Source organism: Euprymna scolopes, chromosome 11, assembly GCF_053919585.1.
Source record: "Euprymna scolopes isolate OS-2025 chromosome 11, ASM5391958v1, whole genome shotgun sequence".
In the NCBI taxonomy this organism is placed as follows: Eukaryota; Metazoa; Mollusca; class Cephalopoda; order Sepiida; family Sepiolidae; genus Euprymna; species Euprymna scolopes.
The window spans coordinates 61,811,306-61,830,150 of record NC_136492.1 but is presented as its reverse complement, the minus strand read 5'-3'; the positions used below and the strand labels follow the sequence as shown (position 1 = coordinate 61,830,150).

General features: G+C 36.2%; 1 protein-coding gene across 3 annotated transcripts in view; it reads right to left on the bottom strand.

Annotated features, from left to right (window-relative positions):
• The window catches only part of LOC145287879 (uncharacterized), a 426,488-nt gene that overhangs the window by 312,430 nt on the left and 95,213 nt on the right, over positions 1-18,845 (bottom strand). The window contains exon 1 of one of the 3 annotated variants that reach the window (XM_080135788.1): positions 2,620-2,816. The exons of the other annotated variants lie outside the window; for them this stretch is intronic. The gene's annotated coding sequence lies outside the window, so the exon portion shown is untranslated. Of the gene's footprint in view, positions 1-2,619; positions 2,817-18,845 lie in introns of those variants that run through there. 3 annotated transcript variants of the gene reach the window in all.

Below are 18,845 nucleotides of genomic sequence, written 5' to 3'. Positions count from 1 at the left end.
TTTTATTGGGTTTTAGCTGAAAATTTCCCGAGAAATTACTCAACCCGTGTATTATATCTTTATTTTACAATAGATGTATTCTTTATCTTTAAATAATTTACTTTTCTTCAGAATTATGAATATGAAATAAAAACGAATTAAACCTAATTTTTTAATATATATATATATATATATATATATATATATATATATACATACTAGCATGGGTGCCTGGCATTGCCCGGGTATTTGGAGATGTATGTTGAGCAAAAAAAAAAAAGTGGTCAATTCTTTTTAATTTGACCCCTATTATGACCCCTTAAAATTTGTTGTTTTGGGCTCAAAGCCAGTTATTAAGTTAGATCCATGTCCAAGGAACCTATATCTAAAATTTCAAGTGCGTAGACCCAAAATTGTCGGAAGAGTTTAGTAGAGTTCTCAAAGGTCAAATCGTTGAACTTTAACCCCTTAATCGCCAAATCTCTGGCCGAAAACCCATCACATCGATTTTTCCAAATCTCAGTACCTTGTATATCAAATTTCGAGTCTGTAGACTTAAAATTGACAGAGTTATTGCGTATGGAAATGGACACACACACACACAAACACACACACACACAGATATATAGATATATATATATATATATATATATGTGTGTGTATGTATGTGTGTGTGCGTGTGTGTGTGTGTGTGTGTGTGTGTGTGGTTGATGTACGTACGCGTCACGGAATGAAAATGTCATATTCCAAAAATAAATTAATCAACTAGTTCTGTTTTTCTAAATACTTTAAATGATTTAAGGTGATTAATGTGAAATCGTTAGCATTGCAAGGCTGTTCTTGCAAGATAGAATTATTGTTGGCTCATCTGCTAATGTTTTTTGACGTGATATAGTCCCTTTTATTCACTAATAAAATTCAATCTTTTTAGTTAAAAATAAAACTACTTGATTAATTTGTGTGATTTTAGGAATATGACATCTTCATTCGTCATCGGGTGTCTACATATTTACGCTTGTGCAAAAGTGTGTAACGTTACAGACATATACGGAAACAAAGGAAAATTATAGGATTTCAACTTTATTTTTTTATTGTTAGTCAGGGCGGATTTTTGAATGTCGCGCCACATGAAAATCACGTGATAAGTCTGATTTGAATAAACGGCAAAGTAATTATGGATTCGAATTGCACAGACTATAATGTTATTGTCCATTTCATAATGATGATACGTTTGCCAGCCTTCCCCGACTCAGGGGCCAAAATTAGACACAAGTTCGATTTTTTTTTTTTTTTTTTTCGTAGGGAAACATAAAACAAGGTCTGAAAAATAACCTGTCTAGTCCGACTATATTCACTGACTGTTTTTAAACACAATCAATCAATACGTGATGTGACATAAGGTCGAGTTTAATGCGTGAGTCAAACTCCCCAAAAAGGGAATAAAAGTTGGTATAAAGTATAGCCACATTCAAACTCAAAAGGAGCTGATATGTCACAAAATAAAACAAACACACGCGCGTGCGTGCGCGCGCACGCATACACGCACACACGCACACACACACACATGCACGTGTGTGTGTGCGTCTGTGTTTGTGTGTATGCGTGTGTGATTGTGTATCTCATCGAGTTCCTATTTGTTTGCCTTCTCATAAAGGCAAAGTTAGATAAGATCCGCTTTTAATGTATATGTGTAAGGATCCAACTCCCTAAAACTGGGCTTACTAAGTTGGGTACAAAAATGAACGAGGTCGTCTATCAGTAATTCACTCACAAATGAGAGCGCTTCAGGCGACTAGCAATAAACGACTGCATCCTCCGAAAATCACGAAAAATCTGATATAAAAGCGAGTTATAAAATCATTACTTTTGTGTTTGTATTTTTGTGCGTGGTTTTATTTATTTTCATAATTTATTTTTGATAATTGTGAAATAATTCGTCCATGCATGGAGTATTGCTGCCACATGTGGGGCGGAGCATCTACCCGTAGTCTCTCATTCTTAGACAGGGTTTTAAAAAAGAGTCTTAAATCTAATAGGGTCCGCATTATCGGCCAAGCTGCTATCTCTGTCCCATCGTTGCAATATCGCATCCCTGTATCTGTTTTGCAAGTACTTTAATGGAATATGCCCTGACAAACTCATAACTCTTACACTCCTCTTGAGACCCCCCTCGACTCCCTCCTCGACGATAAGCAGCAAAATTCCACCCCTTCACTGTTGAGGTCGCTAAATAGCGAAAAGTCCTTTTTTTACTCTAGTTTACTCTAGTAGTTTCCCCCTCCCTGATTTTGGAATTCCTTTTCTGTTTCCCGCTTATCTGACTGCCTATCTGACCTGAAGAAGTTTCTATATAATGTGAACAAACAACTAGCTGCTCAACTCCCTTTACTCGTTTATTAGACAAAATCCCTTTTGTTCCAAATGATAATAAGCTTTGTTTAAGATGAAAATTAATTTTTAAAAATTAAAATCAAAATAAAACTAATATTTTGCGTATTTATGTGGATAAAAATTGTAATTGCCTGCAAAACAAAACGATACTGCTTTTTTTTTAAAGCTTCGTCTAAAACTGTCTTCAAGCTGAATAATGAAAGAATTTTTTTTGTTTTTAAATAAATAAGTAAATAAAACATGTCTTACCATAGAATTAAAGGAAATGCGAAATATTTAGCCAGAGTATTTGTCTGCGATAATGTCTGTGACAGCGGGGCCATTCTGTTTAAAACGGTGTCAGTTCGTCCAACATTGTCTCAGCAGTCAGTATTTATTCCCAACAACACCTGTGGTTGCAGCTTTCCGTTCCTTAACTGCTGCGACCAATGTTACAACAACAGTAGAAAACAAAACATAAAAATAGCAACAAAAAAAGAAGAAAGAAACTCTTACGATCTCATTACTACAGCGTCTACGCTCAAAAGGCGGCGCCGGTGGCGGCGGTGGCTTAGACTTGCTACAACTAGTTTGATTCCAAGCTTTGCGGATGGTACACACACCTGTTACTACTATAGCTCAGCTAATTTCTCCCAACTTCTTGGGTTTGTTCCAAGCAATTCCTATAAGTTTGTGCGGCAACAAGAAACGTAAACGAAGAGAAAAACGTATCAGAACAGGCCGGTTCCGTCGTGGTGAGACAAGGATACGTCTACATCGTTACAACAACTTTGTAGTTCACCCACAGACAGCTGTTTTGCCGTATCATGTCTCTTCATTATAGCTGGAAAACTTGGATTCGAAAACCCGATCGCATAAGCCATTCATCAGCCCTTGATGATCCAAAGCGGGGTGAAATAAATTATCGTTAAAAACCTTAAATATGTTGGTTAAACCGACTTCGAAATCTAGTGGACAGTGTCCGTTTTCTCCTTCTTACTATCTCTTTCTTACAGAAGAGACTTTACTAGACTTTCTCTACTCTATTGTCTTCTGTTATTTTTTATTTTATTTTTTTTATTTTGAATCCTTTGAGATGAGGCTTCATAATTCATACATTCATTCTTTTTGTGGACGGTTATCCTCATCTTCATAGTTGTTATTGTTTAACCACGTTTCGGCCAACTTATCCTTTTACCTTCTTCAAGTGATTAAACTGTAGGATAGGAATGCTGAGTCTTGAAACTTATCCCTAATAATTACTGCCTTCCATAGTTGCTGTCTCACCACGTTTTGGGGCAACTAATCGACTGCTTAGGTAGGACTGAACCCACTATCTTCAACGACTCTATCCACTGCACCTTCGGAATCCGTGGCGCAGTAGATAGAAGTTGAGTCTCTATGATTACTGGTGACCATTGTCTGCAGATAGCGGTTTCAATCCTACCTAAGCAAACCAGAGGATTAGTTGGCCAAAACGTGGTGAGGCAGCAACTATGGAAGGCAGTAATTACTGCGAGTATGGTTACAACACTCAGCATTCCTATCCCGTCACGATTAATCACCTGAGGAAGGCCAGAGGATGAGTTCGCCGAAACGTGGTGAAATAACGACAACTATGAAGATAGGGGGAAACAGTCTGCAAAAAAATGAATGAACAAATCTATTGTCTTCGTCTATATAAATAAAACAGCAGATGTACGAATGAGTGTGTCTGTCTGTGTCAAAATATTTAACCAATAATCTCTTAAACTATTAGTTGCATAACACTGGAATTAACAGGAAATAGTAATAATTCACCAAGGATGATTTATGACGAGTAAAATTTTTGTTTGGATGGACGAATATCGCGTACAGAAATATGTTGAAATGCAAAATGTTCATTTCAACTTGCCGAAATTTTTCTATTTCTTTCTGCGCATACCCAAATCCAATTCATTTCTTCATGTCGTTTAATATTAAATCTTTCTTATCTTTCTCAATATCTAGGGAATGCGGCTGGAACGCGAAATGTTTCGGTTTCGATTCTAGCTAATTATACCCGTCATTTTTTTTTTTCAACTTTTGAAATCAGTACCATATATTAAGTACAATAGAAAATTGGCTCTGTAATAATGCGTACAAAATTTGCATAGATTAAAATATATTTAAGCGTAATTTACGACCCGACAAGCCGCCTCCTCCCTCCCTGCTAGTTATTTTATAAAATATACAGCGTAAAATTTTGAGGATGTTTTCGATGTATTTAAACGTCTCGTCTAGATATCCGTTGCTGTTATGTTATGCTGAGGCAACATTGTTAGAAAATGAACATTATTGTTGTTTTGTAGCTGTTATGTAGAAGAAATATGCAGAGAGAATATTTTTTGTAAGAAGAAATGTTTAGTAAAATATTTAGAAACAATCAAGCAAGGAATGCGGCCTTGGGATTTGTGTGTTACAATACTAAATAATAAATTTGACCAGTAAACGTGACTGAAGATCACGTGCTGGTCTTTGCGCGGCCGAATGACGTAAGTACAGAGGAATAGTTACATATATACGAACGAGTTAGGAGTTAGGAGACAGTGCTCAAGAGAGGGCTACACGGATGAGGAGTGTTGGAGACAGAGCCTGTAATGGCCCTGTACAACGGGTGAAGCAGAATCTAAGACGAGCGTGCAACATTCCATCAAGGAGACATAGTGGATTAAAAGCTGTTTAAAAATTTAACTGTAGACTTGTGGTCGTTTCTGTGGAAGAAATGTTAATTTAACTTTTGACTCATTCATCAACCGGATGAACAATGGTATGATTTCTTTATTGACAAGATACATAACAAATCCAGACTTGTGTTCCATCCCCTTTATGCTATCCGTATTGTGACTGCCCTGTAACACATGTCACACACACACATTCACAAGAATTTATGAACACTAGACGACACGAAGAAACTTCGATATATATACACAGCTCATCATATACCCAACGCACTTTATACACACGTACATATTATACCCCCTCTATAACGTAACATTGCTACATATTCCTAGAATTATAAAGTACAAACTAATTATAATGCGTGTTTTTATACTATTTTTGCGGTGTGAATAAAAATGAATATAATCATTTTCCTTGCCTGGTTTGCGGTAGATTTTATAACTTCATTTGTTATAATAATTTATGAGTTGAATATCTAGAAAGGGCATGGTGCTCACCTTTGCCAATAAACAACATAATTAATATTATAACTTTATGAACTAACATGTATTTAACTTTCGATAATTTGGTCGGGTAAAGAGAGCGCTGCACCGAAGACTATCTCATCTGGATTATATCCTGAATATTCTTTGGAGTGAATTGCGGATGGGTAACAGGATACAAGGAAGGTCATCTATTCAGATGCTGATGGTATATTTCGTTGTTATGGAAGCTTGTACTTTTTGGTGGGAAATTTCAGAACGCCAATAGCACATGGATGGTAAGCGTTAGTCAGCCAAGCAGCTGGGTAAATTCATGGAAAATTGAGGACTAGAATTTTGCCCTACAGTCTGTAGTGATGATGCTTGGTACGCCAAAAACTACAATCCACTCATGCAAGATGATTTTTGATACTGTGTTAGCTGAGGAATCTCTGATAGATATTCCTACTGGCTACCTGGAGAAACGGTCAACCACTGTGAGGAGACTATGGTAATTCTGGCACATTGGGATAGGCTCAACTATGTCGGTGTGGATATGGCTGAAATGTGCGTCAAGGTTACTAAATGTGCCGGGTGGAAATTTGTATCTTGCGCTCCTGGAAGTCGAGACACGTTGATATCCAATCACGTTCATGCCGGTTAAACATAACGATCGGTCATGAGTTTGACCGTTACATGTTTGCTTGGATATGTCAGTTCGTGTAGATGGTTGAAGATTAGCTTTCTAGGCGTCTGAGATATGTAGAGTCTGGAATGATCCAGTTTTATATCACAGTTCAGAGTTTTGTTGCTGAAAGGGACCGGAAATTCTTTCAATTTCAGAAATGTGATCAGGGAGAGTTGAGTTGATTCCGTTATCAGGTCCTAGCTGAGTGGGTTTCTAATGCGTTAACATCAAAGCGGGACAGGGAATCGGTGACAGTGTTGTCTGTTGCTTTTACGTGCTGGATATTGTGTATTTGTCCGAGTTGTTTTACAGGGAAGTTGACAAGGGTTTGTGGTCGATAAAATTCGTGAAATTTCGGCCTTCTTGTAGGTGCCGAAAATGTTTCATAGCGAGGTATATAGCTAAAAATTCCTTTGGAAAAAGTGCTGTATTTGAACTGCGCTGGAAAACTAACGGAAAAAGAGTGCAATCGGATCGCATTTGTTAGCAAAGTCCTGTCCTAACACAACTTTCGCTCCGGTGTCCGAGCATATGTTTAAACGTATATCCGAATTCGGATGTATCTATTTAAATGAGCTAATTTGGTGGAGTTTGCTTAGGAGGTGCTTTGCTGCTTGGAAAGCCTCCTCCTGATCGCCCTCCAGGGATATGCCTTTGTTTTTTTTTTGTTTTTCTAGAGGAAATTTGTCGAGGTGTCGAGGAAGTTTGAGTATCCAGGAATGACCATACGGTAAAAATGTACGATCTTCAAGAACCGTCGCAGTTTCTTAACCGATGCTGGCACTGGGGAAGTCTGTATGGCTCTTATATTGTCAAACAATGGAGTTATTATATGAACGTCTCTGTATGGTGTTCGAGAAAGTTTATCAGTTATGCACCAAATTTGCATTGGTCAGATCGATTCAGACACCATAGTGTGCTAGACGGCGGAGCATTTCTTTCGGGTGTTACCTGTGTGTATTAGTATATTTGCTAGCCATTGGTAAAAGAGCTTGACCTACCTGAGACAGCTCATCACACCTTGGGGAGGCCCTATATCAATCTTCGGTGACGTCATTCCATGTTGGCCGGGATCAAATTTCAAGACCCTGTTTATCCAGCCTTCGCTGCTATCCAGATACAACATTTCCTGTCCTTCAACCTTCCTGTTTCCAGAATCTTCGATTTCCTTCAGTAATTTTACTTTTTACTCGTGTATTTATGGCGAGATAAATGCATTTATTTTACAACTCTTCATGTGTGTTTGTCCTCTATTGTTTGTAATTTTTTTCGTATTTTGCCTATGTTTACTTTCTTAGTCGTATGCTCGATCAGCACACCACGTATTCAGAATCACGAATGGTTTGTGTTCTTGTTTTAGGAAAAAGGTTTTTCTATTCTTCGTGAAACGGTTTTTTTAATACGGAAGTCAAAATATTTTCTCACTTGCTAATTTACGTAATGTGAATATATATACTTTTACATGAACCGCACAGCTTTCGAAATTACGTACACTATTAGTAGATATTACAAGTACTAAAATAATTTATAAATATTCTTATTCCAAAACAAACATACGGACAGATGCTCGCGAATATTAACTGTGGAAACAATCTTCATATCCTCAACACACTTTGTATAATTATATGCCCATTCGTGACACTTGATATTTATTTGAAGTTGTTTGTTGCATGGGAATTACACTTACGAGGTGTCTTCAATAAGTTTCTACATTTTTTTGTACAGACATTTAAAATTGTCGTAGACTCTTGTAATTGCAGTATGTTATATAGCTATACATCTTATGAGATGACACCCCAATTTTTATGAGTTCATGTTCAAATGAACAGCTACTGCAGGAATTGTAATACACCCTACTAGAGTCTGATTGCGACAGATGGTGAATTTCAAAAATGCAGTCTTGTTATGAGGACACTTTAGAAGAACGATATGCAATAAATTTCTGTTTTAAACTTTTTAAAAAATGCACGGAAAAGTATGAAATACTTCAAACTGCTTTTGGACCATTTTGCATGAATCGATTATCAAGAAGGTAGGGAGACCGTGAAGGATGATGAGACATGTGGGAGGAGGAAGTAGTCAGAACACCAGAGTTGAATGGCCAAATAAAGAATTTCATGCATAAGGACCGACGTGTGTCTATAGAGACAATACGTGCACAGTTTGATGTCAATGTGGAAACTGTACGCACAATTTATTCGCAAGGAACTGAATATGCGGAAGATTTGTGCGAAGTTAGTCCCAAGGGTGCTCAGAGAAAATCAGAAAGAAAGACATTATCATAACAGCAAGGAGATGGTTGAGCTGATCAATTCAGACCCCACAGTTCTTGATGCTCTGGGTATCTGGGATGAAAGCTGGATCTACTGCTACCACCCAGAAACCAAGACACCGAGTTCAGACAAAGTGTAGTAGACATTATTGCAGGAAACATTAGCAGGAGCGAATTCTCGCGGTTCGAGATTTTGAATGTACTTCATTTCTGGCTCGTTTAATCAGAAGCCAGTTCCCAGTCACGTGACCGGGTTTATAAAAGGTTGGACCGATAGTTCACTCTCTTTCTCTCCTCTCCCAGATCTTCGACGGACAACTTTACATAGCACGGACCTGTCCCCAACTTCTCTTTTGAGACTCAACAGAATCACCCGACCTTTGGGCCCGGAGTTCAACTAAGACGAAATACAAATAACCCAGTATAGCAACCGGACTTTAATATTGTACTTTAATGAACTCTCCTCTTCCTACAGGTATAGCTTTAATCTTCTGTGCCCGTCCATACACATGGACGCACAAATATATAAACTATTTGTTTTTTAACAGGCCTGTCTACTCATTTGTTAATGTCAGTGACTCTTCTCAATACTATTCCTTTCTCTATACAAACTTACTTACTAACGAGAGTGATCAATAAAGCTGTTATTTTATGTTAGAATGGTACTTCTTGTCTGTATTTCTCAATTCTACAAAAGATTTTACTCATTATAAATCATCATTGGTAGATGATGGTTTATAATTCCTGTTAATTGCAGTTGTTATGTGACCAGTAGTTCAGGAGTTTATCGGTTAAATATTTTCACACACGCGCAAACATACATGTACTGTTTTAATTATAAAGATAAGCGTGTATGCATACCTTACTATATAAATATTAATAGGTCTGTGTGTGCGAGAAAGAGAGAATGTACGAAATAGAAGAGAAAGAAATATAATATAGTATAAGGGCGTGAATGTGGCTAAGTGGTTCACAGTACGAACAGGAAATCTGGATGCGCCAAGTTCGAATCCAATTTGTTTTTCAGATTCATTTTCATGACAACCACACTTGACCTAGTGTCTAACTGCCTAGGAAAAAGGTAAATAAAATAACATAAAGGAAAACACCAAGCGCCTCTCATTTCATCATAATCACTGACCCCCATCAGCACCCATTTGAAATTAATGGTTCTCGCTTCGGGAAAGCACCATATCTTGACAAGTTTCTGGGACTGGCCGTCACTATTGATCTGAAACGAAACACATGCATCAAATCTGTTGCCAAGGTCGCTGGAAAAATGGTTGGATCATTCTACCGCTCCAGTAGGTTTCTAACTGCCGATGCGATCCTCTATCTGTATAAGAGCCAAGTACGTCATAAAATGGAGTACTGTTGCCACATTTGGGCAAGAGCTGCTCGGCACACTCTATCTTGCTTTGATAATGTTCAAAACCGGCTATGAAACCTAGTAGGTGATGCCGTTTTCTCTTCTCTGCAATCACTTTTCAAAACAGAAGAAACGTTGCGAAGCTGTCTCTGCTCTATTGTAATTTTCATGACAAGTGCTCGTCTTAGCTCTAATCTATGGCCCTCCTTGCTAAACTTTCACAATAGACTCTAGACTAGCAACAACCCATATCAGTAATGTCCCCCAGTCTTTATCTGTACCTAAATCTAAACGTAGAATCCATTAACAAAGCTTCTTTCCTAGAACTGCCCGCCTATGGAACATTGTTCCACCGGTAGTCTTCAAGTTCTTGATGAGCAGTCCCCTTAAAAAATCAAAATTTTACCTAATCTACACTATTAACGATTACTACACTACCACCTTACATTCAGTAACCCTTATCCTCGAGTGGTCTTCGGGCTTTGATAAATAATGACTCCCTTGTAAAAAATTTTTTTTTATTTTATTACGCTGATTGTGGCCTAACTAAAACTACCATCGCAGATACATTTGATATACTCGCTAACCTTTCTTTTGCTTGGCACGGGGCCAAAGTCAAGATACAGTCTGTACAGCAAGCAAACGAATTTTTAATGCAGACGTCTGAAGTGTAAAACTTTTGCAAATATTCCAGAGAAAATGATATTCGGATAATATTTAGTAATTGATATCTTATATTTATTGTAAAAGTTTCACAAAAATCGAAGGTACACGAATTATCATAGAAACGCTTCCACTCCTTCTTTGTCTCCTTCACTTAAATCGAACTAAATGAAGCCCACGTTTAGGCACTCCATGGCAGGTGTTCAACTGAGCTTCTATCTATTGTCAATCCTCATCTGTGGAACATTTGCAGCAAACACTCGTCTACCTACAACAACTGCCAACAATTTCCCGTATTACCTATCTATGCCTAAAACTAAATATAAATTCAGCGAGCAAAGTTTCTTTCTTAGAGCTGTCAATGTGTGGAACACAATACCGTGGGACTGCTTCCCGGCTGACTATAATATGACTCTTTTCAAGTCTAATGTGAACAAGTTCCATGCCTAACCGCCTTCATAAATAAAAAAACATTACCCTATTTCCTCCATTACTGATCATCATGAGACTCATTAATCTTGAGTGGCCATCAGACCTTAATAAGTGGTAACCCCCGCCTAGCAAAAAATATAAAGTAACTGGATTTCAAAATTCATAATGATCGGTTAATTAGTTTAGGTGGGAACTCTTTGCATACAAATGTATAACACATACATATATGAGAGGAATTCCAAACGAAATGTCTCCTGTTTTTTATTCCGCCCGAATGGATCAGTAGGGATTGGAAATTGCAATGCTGTGATTAATGAACTTATGCATTCTTTACTTGAAATTTTCATACCTCTGTTGCAGATAATAACGGTGTGAGACTCTAAGAAATCAACCGCTGTCATAGACGTGCATCCGAAGCAGAAGTGGAAAAAGTCGCTCGTTTTAATGGTACCCTTCTGGTTTTTGTAACTCTTCAAGTTTTTGAGTAAAAAACATAGAAGTCTTTACTTTTGAAACGACTTTCGTACGCTTCGGACGCCCATGCACAGCCATCGTTCATCGCTGGCAAAAATGCATTGAGAATGATGGTGACTGCGTAGAAAAATAACTCCTGGAACACAAAAGGTGGGTCGTTTTAACGGTACTACTCTCCTCTTCATAACTCTTCAACTTCTTGAGTTAAAAAAAAAAGTATATGAGGTGTTACTTTTGGAACGACACTCGTACCTAACTTTATATAGATAGTGAGATAGAGCTTTAGTTTCATCAGACGGATGATATTCTAAAGTCAATGACCGAAACGCTTAAAAGACTAAAGATCACTGTATGATCTAGAACTAAACCAGCGCGCCGTTTCGAGTAAAGATGACCCGATTAATGCTATCACTTACTTTTTGACAACCAGGAGACAGACAGAAATCAAGTCGGCACGCAAAGAAGTGTTGAGATCAGGTGTGCCCTCTGCTTCAACGTGATTCGTCCGTTCACAAAGTACAGGTGGCAGTAGCAGTAAACTGTCGCTTTAAATCGCTGTCCACCATTCTTACACACCAGTGGTAGCTCCATCTGATTTTATCGTGTTTCCTAAATCTAAGCAAAAGTCCCACCCCTACACAGTAGAGATCCCTAGATGCCTGAAAACCTTCTACTTTAATAGTTTCTCCCATAGTACTGCTAGACTTTGGAATCCTCTTCTGGGTTCCTGCTTCCCTGGCTGTACTAACATGCAGAATTTCAAGTGTAATGTAAACAGATATCTTGCTGCTCAACTCCCTACATAGTATCGCTGCAAATAATTTCCCAGATAGTAGCTCCCCACATCAAAGAGGTACTGTGCTTTGGTTGGAGTGAAAATGCCCCCCCCAAAGTCCCACTTAGGTGGCCGCCTTTTGGAAACAATTATGAGTTCCTAATGGCGTCATTATCATAGCCGTCACTCGAAAAGATTAAACGTGTTTTCATAAGCGTCATTCGTGGGTTCTCATATGAGAAAACAGTCCATTGCAAAATCCGCACACCTTGTCACAACTCGGGCATACGTTATCGTTTGTGCACGTGCTGCCGTTGCTGTTGAGCATCATTTATTTATTCATTTCGAAAGATTCAGATGATTATTTTTGGCATTCGTTTTCCCCGATATCTTTCCAGTTAGAATTCGTTCTAGAAAGACGTCGGATACTTAGGAGCGGGAACAGGTGAAAGTGTTTAGGTGGAACGAAGTGGATTCGATCTTGGCACACTTAAGTTGTCAGTCTCTGTCGTTAACAACTTAGCCACCGTCATCTATTGTTGAAGAGTAGTAGTAGTAGTAGTAGTAGTAGTAGTAGTAGTAGTAGTAGTAGTATGTCATTATTGCAATGGTGAAGTTTAAGGATTCATAAGACACCACTTTTTTCTATGTTGGGATTGCAATGCTTGAGTATCGAAAAATACCGAAAAACTCTGAATTTTTCGACTCCTGTCTCCGACTTCATTTTAATCCATCCTCGTATGTGCAATCAACTATATTTACGTCGTACAATGATCTATTTATAAACGTCGATGCACAGGAACGTTTGTTTTTGTTTTGGTTTGTTTGGGGGGGTTGCTATTTCTTTTTCCTTTTTTAGTTTTGGTTTTTGTTTTGTTTTTGTTTTTGTTTTGTTTGTTTTTTTGTTTTTGGTTAGTTTTTTTGTTTATTTTTGTTTTTAGTTTGTTTTTTTTTTTTGCTGTTTTCTTGTGAAGGAAGAGGATGAAATTTCTTTCATCGGCAAAAACAGAGTGGCAAACAAATGCAAAGGAAAAATATCCAGACATTGCAAAAAAATAAAAATAAAAGCCAAAAAAATTGGCGTATTTTTCTTCTTTTTTTTTTTTTAGAAGAATAAACTATCCGCATCTGCATATCATGTAAATGTCTTCATTTTCGCCGGCTTCTTTATCTTATTGTTTACGTTCGCTTGCAAGCTGCGTTTCAGATATGTTCTTCTTTTTACTTTTATCATTTACTTACATAAATCTCATCTATCTTATGTCTAAGGCAGTGACGAAGAACTGTAGCGCCCTTTAATTTCTACCTAATATATATATATATATATATATATATATATATATATATACACATATATACACACACTCACACACACACACACACACATATATATATATATATTGATTAATGCAAATTTCATACTTATCATTATATTATATTATATTGGACCCAATATATAGTAATGATTTAAAACTTTTTTTCTTTTAATGATTCTTGCGCCACTACCGAGAATCGAAACCAAAGCGTTTAGCTTACGATATACTTTTTCCTTTGACGCTATGAAGACATGTTTGCTGCAAGGCTAAAAATGAAAACAGGAACCAACACCTATTACGTTACGCATGCATATTCGTAATGCCTTCGTTCGGCCATTATCTGGCAAATTCTTTTCTTTTTTAGTTTTCACACTTTTGCATCGATTTTCCCCGGCTAAAACACAAATATAATGTTTCGCATGGGTTCGAATACCTCAAGTATTAAGTTTCATGTCTGTAGAATAAAAACTGACAGAGGAGTGTGGTAAGCAAAATTTTTTAAACAAATATATATATATACGCATACATAAATAACTACTATAAGCTTTTTACGCAAATATTACGCTAGTATAAATCATGTAGAATATCTGCATGAATACAATTACACGTAATAGTTAACTAAATGTGATCATCCCATAAGAAAACCGAAAAAACTAATAGGGAATTAATTTAAATGAATGTTCAAAAGAATAGGCAAATTAGCTAGATCTTTTGCAGCATTTCCACGACCCATATATAACAAAGTTGTATTTTTTCTTTTCTTTTTTTCTTTTTGCTCCTATCGTAACTGGTTATTAGCTACATACATATTAACCGATCAAAAAGTAATAAATTCTCCCTTTCGAAATCCGTCCTCTCTGATTGGCTTAGATCGCCTAATTCTATTATTCCAGATCCACATCTTCATACATAAATGGACGCGCGGGTACCATTATTTATTTTTCGATTTTGGAGGTTTTTACAACCCTTGCACGATCCTATTTACTTTTTTTGTGGTTTCGTTTGTGTGTTTTTTTATTATATTTTTCTTATTTTTTTAACATTTACTATTACTGTCGATGATTTTACGCTTACCTGGGCGTCAATAATCATACTTATCGTGTAAACCGCTTACAACTCGTACACGATGCTATTTTTTGGTTTGTTTTCGTTTGTTGACAAACAAACAAATTATTAAAACTTTTGATTTTTATATAAAACACATTATTACATCCAAAGACTGAAATAAAACCAGAAATAATTTCAATTATTTTTCATCATTTTTTGTTTAACTAAATTTACGCCAGTCAGGGCTGGCATATTGCTTTTATAATTTAGCCTTTGAAAAGTTTGACAGATTGAACTTTATATGTCCAAATTTAGCCTTTTTACGCTCTTAATTAAAGCATGGTTCCATGAAAAGGCGTAAAAAGGCCAAATTTGGCCTTAAAAAGGCCAATCTGTCAATCCTTGGAAAGGCCAAATTCTTATTGTACTACGGCGGCTTCCAATGTCGTACATTTAGTCTCATAAAAATGATGAAAAAATAATAACAATTTTTTTCTTATTGTATTTTATCGCAGCCTTTGGGTCTAATAATGTGTTTTACATAAAAATAAATAGTTTTCATAATTTTTGTACCTGTCAAATAACTTACGCCGCTAAACTACAAATTTACTATGAATTACATTATCTACAGAAACACTTATTTGTTATTATTTTTATTTATTTACTTTTGTTTGCTTCTCTTTTCCGGACTCATTATCGACACTGCTCAGACATTAACTATTTTTCAGGTAAATTTTTACCATAGACCCACCTCCATAACTTCCTTTAAAATGACAACATTTATAAGATTATGATGAATAAGACAGGCTCTTTAAACTTTGGCGGATATAAGTAGTTTTCGAGATATAAAGCCATGCATTATGCACTGTAATTCATTGGCTGCCAGATTTGTACGCAAGTGCGATAAACAAATCTACTTCTCTCCCTCCTACGCTGCTATCCCCAAGTAATTTTTCGGTTTATAGTCTTTGCGGGTTGCTATGCTGACAACGAATATCAATGTTAAATTTGGGGCCAATACTTTGAAAAACCTTCATAAAATGGGGTGTCAAATCCGAAAGTACTTTTTATCATGGTGAGATTGGGGGTGTCTATTTCATAAGCTGTTTTTAACATCAAGAGGTTGCGGGTGTTTATTCCGAAAGCCGCTCTTAACATCAGGACGTTGGGGATTGGCCACCAACAACAACCGTAGTTTCATTTTTTTACCAGGTGGGGTATGATTCCACCAGGTAATGCCGGTTAACGGGTCCTGATATATATATATATATATATATATATATATATAGAGAGAGAGAGAGAGAGAGAGAGAGAGAGAGAAAGAGGGAGGGAGAGAGAGAGAAAGAGAGAGACAGACAGACAGAGATACAGAGAGAGATAGAGAAGGAGAGAGAGAGAGGGCGAGAGAGGGAAGGGGGATGAAAGCCAAATAACCCTGGAACAAAAAACTAGATCCGATATTGGGAACATTTTTGTCCTTGTGTTTCAGGGAGGTAGTGCTTGATCAACACTGCTGGGGAGACATGATTTAATATATTGTTTTGTTTTTAAATCCCCCCGAAACAATGTTTCATGGTAAACAACTGATGATCCCTGAAATAACATTAGGAATATTGTGAATTCATGAGAGCAAATTGTTTTCGGCAATTACAGATTAATTGGATTACTGAAAAAATAATTTTCCAGCGAAGGACTAATTTTTTTTATATAGCTTTAATGATTAAAAAAAAATTCAAATCCTATATATATATATATATATATATATATATATATATATATATATATATATATATATATATATATATATAATGTTAAAAGTCCACGTATACTTCTAGAATATTGATTTCAAGGTTATAAGGATTTTTTTAAACAAAAGAAACTCATAACCTTGACATCACTATATATATACATATATATATATATACATATATATATACATACATACATATATATATGTATGTATGTACATATATATATATATATATATACATATATATATACATACATACATATATATATGTATGTATGTGTGTATACATACACACACACACACACACATATATATATGTGTATATATATGTGTGTGTGTGCGTGTGTGTATGTACATATATATATGTATGTATAGATAGATAGATAGATAGATAGATAGATAGATAGATAGATAGAGTGTGTATGCGTGTGTGTTGTGCTTTTTATTGGATATTTATTTCTGATAGTTATGTATTATGATGCTTTTTTATGTTATTCTTCCGACGATTTATTTAGTCTGCGAGGCTAGGAATAAGCAAAGAACACCATAATGTGAAAAATGATATTCGTACATGATTTGAGCCTATGCCCTAAAAGAGGGCTTCTCTTTTTTGGAAACAGGCCTAACGCGAAATTCTTCTTAGACTGCTTGATTAACAAGTCGCATGATTACAGAAAGTCAAAATTCTGCAAAGACTTGTCTCCTAATCTTTGTTTTACATTTTTATTAGCATGGTGACCATATTATCTTGATGGCCAGGCTAGCGAAACACAGTGAACGTGTTATGTTTTAATTTTTGAAATTGATTTCCGGTAATTTGCTATGAAATATGTTGCTTTTTGTTGGTGCTATTGTTTGTGCGAGTAATATTATCAAACTAACGATTTAATCCGTGGGGATAGGAATAAAGAAAGAATACCACAATGAGAGTCGCGAAGAATTTCACTTTGTAGATCAGAAGAGTCACCGCCTAATACAAGCATCGTCTTAGATCGCTTGACTAACAAGCCATGTGTTTAGAGAAACCCGACATTTTAGATATAAAACAAGCAAAATACATTTATATAGTAGGTGCTTGACTGAGCTCCAATCTCTAATACTCCCTGTAAAAGATCCACAACAAGAACTCATCTAGTTATAACCACTATAAATTTTCTTTTCTCTCTCTTTGTATTTAAGTGAAAACGGAATTTTCATGGACATAATTTCTTTCCTAAATCTTCCACCTGTAGAATATATTACAACATGGCTATTTTCAAGTGTACTCTTTAAAAGTACGTGTTCATCCGCCTCTTTAATAAACAAAATCTGTCTATTCCATCCATCATTTCCAATCCTTTCATGGTCACCGTCTAACTGAAAATATCATTAACCCTTATCCTCGACTGGCCTCCTGGCCTTGATAAATGGTGCCCTTTTGGTAAATAACTATATATATATGTGTGTGTGTGTGTGTGTGTGTGTGTGTGTGTGTGTGTGTGTGTGTGTGTGTGTGTGGAAAAAGAGTGTGGGTTTTAGAAATCCATTCCGTGCATACAAGAGACTGTTCCTTGTTTATGCAACTCCTTACCTGCTTGCTTAATGTATTTATTCATATTGCAATTGCCTGTCTGGGAACGTCTAACTGCTTTTATTTTATGTCTTATGGGCAAGATAACGCAGCATTACTAAAACGAACGGTCGTCTGAGTTGTTCCACATATTGTATTTACTACCTTTTTTCAACCCAACCCGTTTCAACTGACATACGATCCGAACTTCTTCAGTTATATGCGATAGGATTAAGGAAGGCTTATGGCATTCGAAAATAGTTTTAACTAGCAGTACCCGTATATGGGCATTGCCCTGGAAAATTAAAATATATTTTTAAAAGATTTTTACAAAGATCTATTATTATACTGCTCTGTAATTATTAACTTTATAAATAAGCATTTCAACTTTTGTATTATTATTTAAAAATGATACTTCTCGCGGCAAGATACTTGCTAAGCGATTAACGGTTTTGTGTTTTAGATTTGGAGGAGAATTTAAGTAACCGTGTTTAGCACAAGCACTGGAGGGAAGGTACTAATTTATAGGAATAAACGTACATGTTAATAAAGTAATTTTAGAGTCAGTATTTTTTAAGATCACCGTCTACGTATATTTTGGATATTTCTGACTACTGTTCTCATCTTCGTATTATTCCCACAGCATTTTGGTAGATGTAATCTCCGATCTTCTTCATGTGTATCTTGTCAAACTTGGGAATCTTTCAGTCGAACTCGGGAATCAGCAAGAAATTTCGAACGTAACCCTTTATTTAATCTATGGATATAGCATTCTCTCATTCCGGCAACAATGACTAGGTAGAAGTCCTAAGTAATTCTTAATTCTGTTTAAGTGTCGTCCGCACTGATGATTGAACCTTCAACATCCACAAGATACATTTGTAAAGTGTAACAATCTGAATTTTATCTTCAATACACAAATTAGTCAAACTTGTGAGTGATATCGGATATACTTAAGTAATATATTAAAAAATCTGTTGCGTCGGTTGTGTAAAGTTGG